The sequence below is a fragment of the Camellia sinensis genome, chromosome 13 (genome assembly GCF_055761805.1).
Source record: "Camellia sinensis isolate YWXY chromosome 13, ASM5576180v1, whole genome shotgun sequence".
NCBI lineage: Eukaryota > Viridiplantae > Streptophyta > Magnoliopsida > Ericales > Theaceae > Camellia > Camellia sinensis.
This window is the reverse complement of record NC_138973.1, coordinates 81,167,604-81,183,151: the sequence shown is the minus strand read 5'-3', so window position 1 is coordinate 81,183,151 and position 15,548 is coordinate 81,167,604.

The following is a 15,548-nucleotide window of genomic DNA, read 5'->3' as shown; positions in this document are numbered from 1 at the left end:
CCTCCATGCACTTAGCACTTTGGCCCTTGTTTTAGGCCTTATTTGAGTTGCCTAATTCATGCTTCAGTCCATCTTTGCATCCATTTGCATGCCCCTATGTTTGCTTGTGTGCTTGCATAAGCTAGTTGCCATGTCATATTGCATCCCTAGCTTGTATGCTTAGGTTGCATTGCATCTTGCACGTGTGCCTTGTTCCTTGACTTGATGATAGGAATTGGGCCTTGTTTGTTTGATTGGTTTGCATTGCATTTGAAACCAAAGTTGCATACTTGGTTCTTTGGACCATCATGCATGGAAATGCGTGATTGGTGGTCCGAGAATCGAGGCACATGCCCCTTTGAGTCATTATCATGATAAGGGACATGATTATTGCATACATGCCTTGAATTGTGCTGCCATACTTTGCCTTGCCCTCTGTTGCTGTGAGTTGCAGGTTCTGCAGGCCTTCTCTGCCGACCGGCAGTGTAAGGTGCCAGCCGGCAATCTTTTCTCTGCCGACAGCTTCAATTCTGTGCCGATGGCCACATACCAGTGCCGGTGGCAATTTCACCCAGCCGGTGGTGTCTCCCAGCATCCAAGGAAGCAGTCCTGAAATTTTGGCAGCCTCCAGAGGAGCACAGGAAAGAAAACAGAGGCAGCCTACGCATGGCGGTGCGCTTCCCGAGGCGGTTTACTGTTTTCTTAGAATAATTAATTTGTTAATTAATTTGTAATATTTATTTGGTCCCTCCGAGCGAGGGCAAATCTGTAATAAGTGTGCGTGGGTGGTGTGTATGTCTTCCAACCTCACTTCTTTCTTCCCTTTTTACTTACCCGCTTTAATGGTTAGTATTAGGACACGTTTAAATTAGCATACCTTATGCTATGCATGCGTGCATCCATGCATTTGTATTACATGCATTGAGCTCGGTACATCATGCTAACTGCATATGTATTTCAAATTCCAAACTGAATATGTGATAGTTGTGCATTTCTCACATACCATGTTTAGGATAGCCGAGCCTATTCTAGCAACACTTTGTATGCGATGCATTAGACACTCAACATGGACTTGGATCATGCATGTTTGCTAATGAGTTCTTTATTTTGGCACGGAGTACGATGTAAGTATTTCCGCTTTAGCATATCGCATGAGTGTGAATGTTGCCATGACAGCATGCTTAACATGTGGCTAGATGCTTATGTGTTATAAACTGTTTTGAATGCCTGTGGGTGAAGGTTGGATTGTTTGAGTTGGAAGAACTCATTGAAATCCGTGTTTTAGCCTACTTGCGAGTAGCAAATTCCAAAGCATTTTCAAAACGAACGGATATGCAATGTCTCTTTCCAAATTAGGCAATCTAGTCTATACTTGTTTGCTGTGCGCATAACATAGTAATTCTAGGCTAATAAATGGAATAAGAACACATAAACGTTTTCAAAACAGAATATCACGGTTAGTAGAGGCCGGTCTTCGGACCGGGCGAAAGGGGGTGCTCATAGCTGACCTTCCCCGATCGTACCTAAGCTCCCGAGCCGAGACAACTCCGGTGATGACGGACATGTGGCCTTCGGCACCGAGTCAGGGTTTCCTAAATTTCCCCATTTTAAAAATATTTAGGTGGCGACTCTGTATCTGGCAAAGCAGTCCATGTTTGGCACTTCTTTTCAAAAAAATCTGTTTCTCAAAACGATTTGCCAGATTTGGACTCTTTGGTTCAAGATTAAGAACCGTGACACAAATCGAGTCCGAACTGTAGCATGAGGCCCGCGGGCGCGTCTACAACCAATCACAAGAAATTTCTACAGCTCCATCCTCACAGGTAAGTGCAAGTCCAAAGAGTGCACAAAGGGACATCACTCCTGTTGCTTCTGTCACTGCAAGTCCTGAGCTAAAACCATCAGCAAGGGTGAAACTGAACCATCCAGCTCAACAGGTGATTGGAAGTGTCTCGGATCGAATAAAAACTCGAAGACAGATTCGGGATGAGGTATCACATATGTGTTATGTTTCATTAATTGAACCTAAGAATTTTAGAGAGGCCTTGCTTGATGATAGTTGGGTTAATGCTATGCATGAAGAATTAGGTCAATTTGAACGTAACAAAGTTTGGACTCTAGTTCCCAGACCTAGAGACATGAATGTGATAGGTACCAAGTGGATCTTTAAAAATAAATCTGATGAGAATGGTACAGTTGTTAGGAACAAAGCTTGGTTGGTTGCTCAAGGCTACACACAAGTAGAGGGTGTTGACTATGATGAGACGTTTGCCCCAGTTGCACGTCTCGAATCTATTCGTATTTTACTTGGTGTTGCATGTTTTCTTGGCTTTAAATTGTTTCAAATGGATGTGAAAAGTGCCTTTCTGAATGGGTACTTGAAAGAAGAGGCATATGTTGAGCAACCAAAAGGGTTTGAGGACCCTAAATGTCCTAATCATGTCTACAAGTTAGACAAGGCTTTGTATGGATTGAAACAAGCCCCTCGAGCTTGGTATGATAGACTCACTACATTTCTTCTTGATAATGATTTTCAAAGGGGTAGTGTGGATAAGACTTTATTTGTGAAACATACTAAGTCTCATATTCTTGTTGCTCAGATTTATGTTGATGATATTGTGTTTGGATCCACTGCTGAACATCTTGTGAAATATTTTTCGGATTGCATGACACATGAGTTTGAGAGGAGCATGATGGGAGAATTGTCTTATTTTTTGGGTCTTCAAATTAAACAGTCTCCTTCAGGTATATTTGTGTCTCAGTCTAAGTATGCGAAAAATCTTGTGTCTAAGTTTGGTCTTGAGTCTGCCAAACATGCACGCACTCCCATGAGCACCAGTCTTCACCTCTCCAAAGATTCCTCTGGTATTGATGTCGATCCTATCATTTATAGGAGTATGATAGGGAGTCTTTTGTACCTCACAGCCAGTCGTCCTGATATTGCTTTCAGTGTAGGTGTTTGTGCCCATTACCAAGCTAGTCCTAAAGAGTCTCATCTTCTTGCTGTCAAACGCATCATTAAATATGTTAATGGGACATTGGGGTATGGGGTTTGGTTTTCTACTGATACTACAGCTGAGATTACTGGTTTTTCTGATGCCGACTGGGCAGGGTGTGTTGATGATAGGAAAAGTACATCCGGGGGGTGTTTTTACCTTGGGAATAATCTAGTTTCCTGGCATAGTAAAAAGCAAAATGCCATCTCTCTTTCGACTGCTGAGGCTGAGTACATTGCTGCAGGGAGTTATTGTGCTCAAATGTTGTGGATGAAGCAAATGCTTCATGATTATGGGATAGAACAGAACACTCTTACTCTTTTCTGTGATAACACCAGCGCCATAAACATTTCAAAAAATCCTGTCCAACACTCTCGCACCAAACACATTGACATTCGTCATCATTTTATTCGAGAGTTAGTGGAAGAGGGCCTTGTTATTCTTGAGCATATTCCCACTGAGCATCAAAAAGCTGATATTTTTACAAAACCCCTTGATCTTCTTCGGTTTGAGTTCCTTAGAAAGACCTTAGGTGTCATGCTCGATCACTAGGGTGTTACTTGTTACTTGAGTAGGTGTAAGTGTTTTGCCTAATGTATGCTTGGATGTTATAATCTCATTGTCATTGATATCTGTTGCACTTGCATCCAACTTTTCATGTACACTACTCATGCTGCTTACAAGATCTCATTGTTCATTGGTCATAGCTCATTTTGAATGCCCATGCTCACTAACCTCATGATCTCATTCTGTACACATCATTGAGATTAATTGTTGCAGGGGTTTCCGCACATGTGATCAAAGTTCTCTATGGACCACTAACAGTGTTTCTTGTACTTTTACAGTGGAATTGACCGATACTAGCATATCATGGGTGATGTTGAGTGTCTTAACCATCTACCATCTGTTTTCACTTTCACGATTTCTCCCTCAATTCCTTGAAGTCCGGGAATTAGGAAAAGGCTACCTCAGAGGCACCAACCAGGCCATCCTTTATGATTTCATTCTTCTCTGGTTTGGTTTCCATACTCTTGAGAGTGAAAGCCACCAGTGAGTGCCCACAAGAAAGAAAATGTTAAAAAATAAATAAATAAATAAATAAATTGGGACTCATTGATTGAGGGGGAGCCTCCGCATTTACTCAACAAATACCCCGTGATTCCTAGTGGTTTGACTTTTCTCTGAATTGTTTGAGTTACTCTTGATGGAGGTCCAGCCATCCGATCACTACTAGGATTAACTCTAAGCTCAGTGACCTCTCATGGATTGCACACACACACTTTTTTATGTGAGCTCTCATATTGGATTTTGAGTTGTACATTCACATGTAGCTTATGATCATTGATTATATTTTATCTGCTTGCTCATGATTTCCAGTGTCATTTTTTTTCAAAACTGCAAGTTTCCAGACTTCATGAATTGCGGATTATCTCATCTTAGTATTCAATTCTGGCTGAATGTGCTCTTCTACTTTTGCTTCAGGTCTCACCTCTTGGTATTGAGTTCTTTTTGTTTTATTTAAAAAATAAAAAATAAAAAATCCCCGCTCGAGCGGATGTTTACACGCTCGAGCGTATTTTTTCGTCTTGCTGTAGTTTGCTCTTTGCTTTACAGTTCTGAGAGAGGTTTTTTTGCGCTCAAGAGTCCTTATGCGAGCTCGAGCGGGTGTCAGCTTGCCTTGAATCACGCTCGAGCGTTCATTACTACGCTCGAGCGGACCGATTTTATATAAAACTCCCTCCCTCGACTCTTCAGGTCATTTTTTTCCCCTCCTCTTCAGTTTCTCAGACCTAGGATTTGGCTCGTGGGTTTTGCTTGGTCGCTTTCATCTTTCTTCCTCATCTTCCTTACTGATTTCCCTTTTGGTAAGTTTTACCCTTTCTTCTCCTCTGTTTTGTCTGTTATTTCGGCACTTTTGGGGGTTGTATTTCGGTTTTTTTTTTTGGTTTTTTTGTTGGGTTTCATTTTTTTTTTCTTTTTTCTTTCCCACACACTTTCACTGCATCGTCCTGTCTTCCTCATGTTGCATTACCTGTTTGTGTGTATGAAATCAGTGTTGTCCATTTGACCTAGGGTTGTGAGTTCCACATGCTTGCGGTTTTTGTGTTTGTGCTACCTGTTTGAGCCCCTGTTTTGACCACAAGATGGAGAAGTGTTGCCATAGGAGTTCTATTTGTTTTTATATCCATGTTTAGCTTCACTAGGTCATTGATATTCTGCCATTGCCATTATGCACATTTTTGCATTCTGCATTTCATTGATATTTGTCTTCCATGTTTATGAAATTATATCATTGAAATTTGTCATCCATGATTATGCATTATGCGTTTAATGTTACTAATGGTCTCTGTCTTGTGCCTGTTTTGCTCTTCGGGTTTGGTTTCTTTTTGGCTTTGTTGGGTTTTCTGGTATTAGTCCTCTCTCATCTCATCATGTTCGCCCCTAAACGCAGAAAGGCAACTGTGTCTCGTCCTACCTTTAATTCTGAGAGGTTTCAAAATGCTAAGCAAGACAAGCTGTTCCATAAATCTTTTGAGGCTCGCACTGTTCACCTAGAACGGAATGTCCAGCCCAACACTTTCGAATCCATCCCCATCCGTCCTTTGTTTGCTCCTCTAGGTGGTGATTTGGTATTGTCGTTTTCTGGGCGTCAAAATCTCGACTGGGTCCGAGAATTTTACTGCAATATTGAGCAAATTAGTGATTTTGAGCCTTCATTCACTACTTGGGTTCGGTCCAAATCCATTTCCGTCACCCCTGCTCTCATTCGCCATCTTCTTAAGATTGATCAAGTGTACCCTCAACACTATCCTTTTCCTGTCCCAGGCCGCCCTACCTGTGATTTCAATCATGTGACTGAGGTGTTATGTGGTTCTTCCCGTCCTTGGCCTACGGGTGCCTTGATTAAACAGTTTGAACTTCTTCCGGAGTTTAGACTGCTTAATCTGATTGTTTGTGCCAACATCCTTGTGACCACTCACTCCTCAGAAATTAATCAAGACCAAGTTTTTATTTTGTTCTGTATTGCCCGTCACATGTCCATTGATCTAGCTACCCTGATCATTAGGAAAATGATAGGTGTTTCTGGGAATAAACAGTTAGGACTTCCTTATGGTTGTTTGATCAACCGTCTATTGTTTAACCTTGGGGTTCGCGTGTTAGAGGATGATGAGTTTGCCTTCCCCTCCAGACCTTTCACCAAGAAAACTGTTTCTCAGAGTCGGGCTCATGTTAAGGGGGAGTCTTCTCGGGCTGATCCTTCTGCAGGTACCACTGTTGGACTTGCTGAGGAGGCTGAATATGATGCTGCCACCGCCGGGGGTGAGGAGGATCCTACTCCACCTGTTCCACCTCGTACTTTTCCTGATCAGCTTCAGCATTTTGAGGAGGCTATGACCCGGAGGTTAGACTTTCTCGATGCCCGTTTTGATGCCTTTGATGGTCGTCTTGGTCAGCTGGAGCAGACTGCCGCTCACACTACTTTGCAGCTGGACCACATCATTTCCTTACTAACGCTTCAGCCGTCACCTCCTCCACCTGGTGCATGATTTCTTGCTTTCTTGATTCCCGGTCAAAAAGGGGGAGAGTTTGGTCTTGTTGTGATATTGCTTGGTCTCTAGTGATGGTACATGTTGCTGTGATATTGCTTGGTCTCTAGTGATGGTACATGGTACATTACATGGTACATTTTTTTTTGTAAGATGGTTCTTTTGTTTTGTTCGTATGGATATTTTGTTCTTTTGGTTATGTCACATGGATATTTTGTTGTTCATATGGATATCATGGATATTTTGTTTCTTTGGTTCTATCGGATGGATATGTTTTGATATATTCTTATATAGTTCCACAAGTTTTGGTTTTTCAGGTATGTTGCTAGCTTTTTCACAGGTGAATGTTGGATGAAGAATTGGATTGATGGACCGTTACATGGCAAGATTGGCAAGATTGTTTGTTTATAGAGTTGTTTTGAGTTTTGTTTATTATTTGTTTTTAATCTTGTCTAGTGCATGTGTTTAAGGACATTTGTTTAGAAAGGTTTTGTCCGGGAATTGACAAAGGGGGAGATTGTTAGGTCCCTTGATTGTCAAATCCAGATACAAAACCTTGTGTTGTTAAAGTTGTTTATTTTCAGTGTTTTTGTTCTTCCCGCTCGAGCGGGGACATTGACGCTCGAGCGGAGTTTGTGGTCTCTCAGTATTTTGACATGTCTGTAAAAGTACTAGAGTGCGTAATTTTGCGCTCGAGCGGGTTATGAAGCGCTCGAGCGGACCACTGTGTTACCACACGCGTATTTTGTTGAAGCCGCTCGAGCGGGATGTTGGGCGCTCGAGCGGAGATCGCGGATTCAGGATTCCTATTTATATCTGTTTAGGTTATTTTTAGGTCTACTTTTCCTAGATCTTATTCAAGAGTCCTAGGGTTTTGTTTGTGGTGTACTTCTGAAGTTTTGGTGAGTTTTTCCTTGATGTTTTGAGAAGAGTTCTTCACTCATGATCTAAAATACATACATCAAGGAGTTGGTTACTTTAAATTCAAGAGAGAGTTCTCTTCGGTGGATTCCGAAGATTCAAGCGTATAGTTTCAAAAGGCGTTTGATCTTATACGTAGTCGTTAATTCGACAAGTGAGGTTGTGGAATCAACTTCAGGATTGATCAGTTCCGAGAAGAAGTTGTGGAGAAAGAGTTACAGAAGATTCGAAGACAAATTGACTGAGTTGGGTAATTTGTATGTTATCTTTGTAATCTTTTTTACTTCTGTAGTGGATTGATTTGTGGCGTTTCGCCCGTGGTTTTTTAATCACAGTTGGAGGTGTCCAATTGTGGTTTTTTCCACGTTAAAATTGTTTGTGTCGATTTATTATTTATTCTGAAAAACAAACAATCTAAATCACTTTCGTAAGTGCTTGTTGATTTAGATTGTGTGTTTTGAATTTTTGGGATTTGGAATATTTGAATCTTGATCTAATCACGAATCACTTAGGATTTTCACTTCATGAGCTGCATCTATAGGAAGTTAGGCAATAGAGAAAGATGGTATCTTCATTCTCTTCAATGGAGCTTCTTCTTCTTCTTCTTCTGATTCTGAGGGGATTTCAGGGATCTCCTCCACAGGCTCGAGCCTAATATGGGTTTTTCTTTTCTGCTATTTGCCCTTCAATGTGGCCAGAGCTTTTGCTCTCTGAGGTAATGCCTCCTGTGAAGTCCCTATAACAATGAAGGAAGCCTTAAGTAAGAAAACAATATAAACGAAGGAAGGGGAAGATAAAGGAAAGGACAGACTACATACCCTTTTTTGCAGCAGCCCTGGTAATTCTGGGTGATAGAGTTGTAGTAGGAGCAGAAGTAGTGGTGATGCTAACCTCTATGGATTTGGTATGACCATCTTGGGATGACAGATCCAAATTATGTAATAAATCCAGGGTGGGAACAACAAGTTGCACCTCTATGTTAGCAGACTACCAATTCTTGAACCTGACCATGGCTCTGCTATGGCAAGTAAAAGGCACGAACTCAAAAGTGGATAGATCTTTTCTGAACTTAACCACTGCCTCATCCAGCCTGGATTTTGGTACCTTCAGGTCCTTGGTATCAAGGTCAGGGTTGGAGAGGCTTTAGAGTGGAATAGGAATCCCTTGACTAAGCCTAAATTGTCTCACTAATTGGGTAGGACAATAAGCTTCAAAGATACGCTTGTAAGCTCGAGGGTTGAATGTGCCAATAAAGAGCTCCCTTGGTGGCAGAATGGAGGCCCACATATCTTTGTGAACAGTCTTGGAGCAGGTGGAATCAGCCAAAAAATCCCTCAACCATGTTGGCCCACAACAGCATCTAATGGGCGAAAAAAGAAGGGTCGAGCAGCTAAGGGTAACTGATAAAAGAAAGAGAAGTAGGATACAAAACTGCAGGGGTAAAGAGACACTCTGGCATACTTCTCTCCGCAGGTAGTAGGATCTTGCACCAAAAATCTTAAGCTACGACGATGGAGTTCAGTAAAATATGCAAAAAGCCAGAGTTGGAGGATCCAAATTGAACCCCCTTGGTTGGGCTCTAGAGGCCTCTCGCAAAATTGGGAACATACCCTGTATACAAGCCCCAAAACATAGGGAGCCAGGACTATTCTCTTCCCTGAAGCCAGAGCCTTGGCAAGGGGGACAAATTCAGGCATTATCCTCTGGGAAGAGGTGCCAAAAAAGTTTTTACAGAGCTAGTAAAGAAGAAAAAAAATAAACTCACGATCGATCACAAGACCATCTTTTTTATTTTCAGAAGTTATGAAGTCACTATAAGAAGAATTGCAAAGGGAGATAGAGAAAGAGACCTTGAGGTCTGGATAATGAGGGCCAATAGTAACACCAGCAGGGGAAAGCCCTAGAAGGTGGTACATGTCAAGAATGGTGGGAGCCATCATACCACACTGAAATTGAAAAAAAATTGAATGCAGGATTCCAAAAGCAAAGAGCAGCAGGGATAACGAAAGGGTCATCAGGAATGATAAACCTAGAAAGCCGAAGGGCATCGAGAATGCAGAGATCCTCCAAATCTTGTTCCAGCGTCATAGTGCTCCTTCCATTCAGTCTTCAACGTGGGCCAGCAGCGGCGAGGTCGATTAACCCTCCAATTTTCCTAGTTGAGACTTCCTTCGTAGAGAAGGTAATGGTCTTTCAAACGTGGATACAAAGGAGGAAGTGAAGCAAGAGCTTTTTTGAAGATAGGGCCAAGAAGGTATTCCCTTTGAGCATGGTGGCGAGGGATGAAGATCCGTCCATCAATCAAGTTTTGACCCTCTAGTGCCTGATGTTTGGCTATTTCATCATTAAGACATCTCCCCAAGGCCACTAAGGGACATAAGTGCTCAACAATCGGTACTTTTGAGGAATAAGAAGCCATTGGAAAGAGGTGTAAATGAGAGTAAGGAGGGCAAGTATGAAAAGGGAAAAGAGCTGAAGCTTACCAATAATGGGAGTAAGAGAAAAGACTGGGTGAGCAAATAGGTAAGAGCGCAAGAAGTTGGGATTTTTAAACCTTTTTGCCCAAAATCACCCATTTAATATAACAGGTCAAATAGGTCCAAGTTAATTGATTGGTTATTTTTACGAATGTATGATTAAGAATTTTATTTCAAAACTCTTGAAAACACAATAAAGAGAGATGCCTTCAAAACAGCATGTGGCTACCTTGTAAGAGTGGGAAACACATTTCAAATACTCAGCTTGGCTTTGAAGAAGGTAGTTGGCCTTGAAACTAGTTTTTTCCCAAAATCTTTAAAGCTTTTGCCTTAAACTCAAGTATAGTTAGAGCTTGTTTACATCGAAAGTTTTAAGAGTGTGCTCCTAGGCTTTGGTTAAAGAAGTTACTTATAGAGATGGGCTACACACCTGTTTCAACAATGAATTTATTTTGTGACAACAAGGCGGGCATAGACATTGCTCATAATCCAATTCAACATGACCACACAAAACATGTTGAGGTAGACAGATTTAATCAAGGAAAAGCTCGAGGCCAAGGAAATTCAGTTCCCATTGTAGACACCCCATTTTTGACCGCCCCTAAGACTTGGGCGCCTCAGGTGGATCACTCGATGATTGAAGTTATGCTGTATAAACGTTCGATTTCTTCAGCAAGAAGAGCTTCTAATCCCAATCTTAGACCCCTTTTTTGACCAAAACTATTTTGACCAAAGCTATTTTAGACCTTAAAACCCTTCTTTTCAAAATATTTTTCCAATTGTTTCTACGATGTTCCGAGGCTCGTATTTCATTTAAAATGTTGTACTTTTCGGTAAACCGAGTAAGGACAAAGTGGAAATAAATGAAAGAAAGGTGAACTATTTGAAAAATCTTTAAAAACTCTTATTTATAGGTTTGGAGTTGGAGGAAATAGGAGGGGAGAGAAGAAAACTAGTTGGGGGAAAGGTTGAGCATCAATCTGTTAAGCTAGAAATGAGAAGCCTTCACTAAAATAGGCATATCTCTTTGCACACTTAGAATTTAGATCTCTCTCCTTATCTCCCTATTTGCAACGGTAGAGATGTATCGTGAGTTAATCTAATGATTCAGTTTTAACTATTTAAAAATAAGTAAAATAAATTCAAACCGTTGCAAGTAGGGAGGTAAGGAGAGAGCTCAAGAAGAGGATCTCAACTCCTAACACACATTCATTTTGTATGGACTGTCCTTGTGGATTTAAAAATGTGCTTATGCAATTAGTAATTTAACGCGGAGTTATGGATGCAAGAAATTCAAAATTGAATTCATAACTGAATGCTTAAAAATTTAATGAAACTCACTTACATAAGTGCGACACTTCTGGTGTATATAAATAACTACTACTATTTTAAAAGTATGAAAAATAAGGGTGAGTAGCGGATATTTTAATTTGTCTAAACTGATTGAATCGAACCAAATCGATCAGTTGCATTTTAGATGGATGCATGATGACGAGTGAACGGTTGCGGATTGATTTTTTTTAATCCGCCTAGTTTTGGACAGATGGTGGATTTGAAGTTCCTTTGGCCGCAATCGAACCGCCAAACCGCAAACACCTCTAGTAATTTGTAAGACTTTGTATTTTCAATTTGTTCAGATATTCTATTTGTGTTTTCAATTGAAAAAAGTTTAGTTATTCTGTTGTGTTTTCAATTTGTTTTTAATTTGGAAATCCTTTTATCAAATGACGAGTATTGATCTTGGTATTTTTGTGTGAAAAATATAAGGCTTAATTTTGTCATTTAAAAAAAAAAATTAAATAGTTTTTGAATAGAAAAGGTAATGAAATAATTTTGATAATGCATAATTTTCTTATATGTATTTATTATTGGTACTTGACAATTTACTTGATAATCTTTTGGTACGTTAAGTTGGATTGTTATTCAAAAAAAAAATGTTGACAAGTTGTTGTATTATGTTCAAAATTTGTAAAAGTTTAAATTGTCAAACCGATTCGCATCCATCTGCCAATCCGCTCAATCTGCATCCATCAATCCGACGGACGGATGCGGATTGATTTTTTCCAATCCACCAATCCAGCGGACAGATGGCGGATTGGAGGTTCTCCGGCCGCAACCATACAGCGAACACCCCTAATGAAAAGTATATATATTTTAAAAAATTTTCATATTCTAAAAATATCCTTTTAAATTTATTAAACATCATACAGTAACTTATATCTACCGAACAACCAAACGCCTTTTGGCATTCAAATATCTTTAAACATAATATGATTATTTTTTTAATAATTCTACTATTTTTCTACTTTTCTTCTACACCTTCAAATATCATAATATAATTAATTTTTTAATAATTCTACTACTTTTCCACTTTCTTCCAATTTGAAAATACCCTCTTTATAATTGGATTTGAATGAAACGGTAAGTATGAAACCTTCAAATATCATAATATAATTATTTTTTTAATAATTCTACTGCTTTTCTACTTTTCTTTTGCACCTTCAAACATCATAATATGAACATATTTTTAATAAGTCTATTACTTTTTTACTTTTCTTCTATTATGAAAATATCCTCTTTATAATTGGATTTGAATGAAACAGAAGCATGAAATATTGCTACATTTAAATGAAAAGGCATGTACAAATCGTTGCTTCCATCTATCTACCACTATAATAAGAGAGTGGCTTATCTGCAGTTTATTAAAAAATTGGATTGACTAGTCTTGTAAATGAGATGATGTCACTTCATCATTTTCTCTGTTCAACGGTTCAGATTGCATTGAAGAACAAAAATTAATAGTTTTGTCTCTCGTAAGCATCATGTTCGGCAACGTCCCTCCCTATCATTGCCCTTTCTTTTGTCACTCATGGCTAGCTCAGCATCGTTCATTGTCATACACCCATTCCTCACCCGTTTCACTACATAAAAAAGTTAAAAAAATAAAAACACTTTTTTTGAATATGAAGAGAGAAAATAATTAAAGGTATGAATAATTGCACCAGAGTATGGGTTGCAAATTGGTTTGTGTGGATTTGGTTAATACTTGATAAGATTAGCTAGAATATGGTGGTCATGACATGCATTAGAAGTTGTTGAAAGAAATTGCATCAACTGGTTGCCTCCGATAATAGTTGGAGTTCAAATCTCAAGTGAAGGTGAAATATCTTGATGGGTTGCAACAGGTGGAGAAGACATGGTTGTGAGGGAGTGGAGAGGAAGTTGTGCAAAAGAAAGGTGATTTATCAATAGCGAGGGGCTGTCGCGAAATTCAGAAGTGATGGTATCGACGTCATCATCCGATTCAAGAGTTGTTATAGCAAGTACCACATTGCCACCGACGAGTAGTACCTTCTCGGTGTGATTGGTCAGAGAATTTCTCAAACGCTCCCCAAAAAATTAAATTCGAGATGGGTTTCAAGTTCGCCTAAAATCACCGTACAATAACTACCTTTGCGGAAAACATTCATTTATTCAAAAAGTGAATGAGAAATTAGACTCCCAAATTTAATCATTTACAAATATATAATTTATTCTGTAATCATATTGAAATTCAAAATTTGAATTTATTTACAATTACCAAAAGATTGAAAGCTTCTTTTTCTTTCTTTTATTTATTTATTTATTATTATTTTCATTTCTATTTTTTTTATAAAAAAAATTAGTTTGCTGTTGAAGTTTGAAATAAAATAGTGTTTGCTTAATATATTATTTTCAATTGAATTGAATAGGTCTCTACTCATATCTCCTATCAAATTGACTAAAAAAAAATGGTCACTATTTATATAAATATAAATATAATATAATATAAAATGGGTTAAATTTGGACTCAAACTAGTGCACTGATTACAACTTTCAATCGGCATGCTTTTATTTATCTAAAAAAACAGACATGCAGAGTTTGATATATAAACGGACTTTATCTTCAAGACAAATTATTTTCATTCTCTCTATCTGTGGTTCAATATGGTTGCATAAAAAATTTATTATTTTCTATTTTCTATTCAGATACACATATTACTCACAATAATAAAAGGGAATAAATCAAATGATGGCCAAACATCATAACCAGAACTTAATAGTGCAAAAATAAGTGCACTTTTTAATAAATTTTAACATATAATTAGTTATGATTCGTATAAATGATTTTGATAATTAAATTGACAATGAAGTTGAATACACTCATAACAATGGGTCTGTAATATCAAAAAATTACTTATGCAATTTCTATATGGATAGCAACATTAACATAAACTTCACTTTCTTACAAAATAAATTTCACATTTTTTACATGAACCATGAATGATTCTTATGAATAATGTCGTCTTTCTTATTATGCAGGATGTTCACTGCACAAGAACCAGTCCCAAAAACTCTTTATTCATTTTTTTTTTTCTTTTTCCTTCTTTTTGGTAACATTATGTGTTTAAAAACTTATTGAATATATTTTTAAAATTTATATATTATATTTTGTTCACGATTTTGCTAAATTGTCTATACAATATACCTACAAAGAGGTGCATTGTGTAGTATGCTCATTCTATTCTAAAGTTTGTTCTCTATATTATAAGGATAACGACAAGCAGCATGGACTTTTAAAAGCTAATTGCATTGCATTATATTACATTAGATGAAAATCATGTACACCGCATGTGCACCCCACTAGTATATATATATATTAGAGAGAGAGATTTCTTTTACATGGATAAAACAACTTGGCAAACTTGTCCCCGTATACCATGAAGAGTAATGCTAGGTACGCAAAATATTTTACCAAATATTCTACCAAATGTCTCACATGGGTATAGAATTCAGAGGTAAAACATTTAGTAGAGCATTTAAGATCCCTAACATTTTTCTACTTTGAAACTTGAATATGGACAATTTGGAAATTCAATATCACATTTAGAGTGTCCTCTGCATATTAGATAGTTCTGCAAAAATGGATAAAATGGAGGTGGGAAGGCATATTTGAAGCTGCTGACTGACCTTGAAAATGCCGATGGACCAAGCACATAAATATACAAATAAGAGGATACACCAGATTTTCATAAACAAATTCTAGCAGCGTTGAAGGCAGTGTCAGCTGCAGCAACGCCACATGTCACACGGAATAACTAGCACAATTCATGATTATGAATATCAAGGGACATGCAATTGAATATTATCATCCACATCACCACTAGTAAAAGGCACCACTAGTAAAAGGCTTCCTGCTGCTTTAGTACAGATTGATCAAGGAGCATTGCTTGTCGGTTTTTATTGCTCACTATAATTGGATTTCCAAGTGCAGAAAAATATCATCGTCAAGCATAGTAATTCTTAGAAGTTCTAAGGTCATTTCCACAGGGATTTATTGTGTAAGTTCAAAGAGATTATGAATAGAGAAGTTCGAATGAGACTAAGGTTCGGAGATTCAATCACAAGAAGTCAAATGGTGTTTGCAAAAAATTCTTACTCTACAACTCAATTGAGTCAATTGAGATTCATACAAAGGTTGAACCCAATCGGAAAGTTTAACAACTTTTATTTCATGAAAAATAATTTTCAAAAGATGATTTCATAAAAACTTGATTGGTTCAACTTGTCAACTAACAATTTAATTGGCAGGAAATTCTAAACCTTCA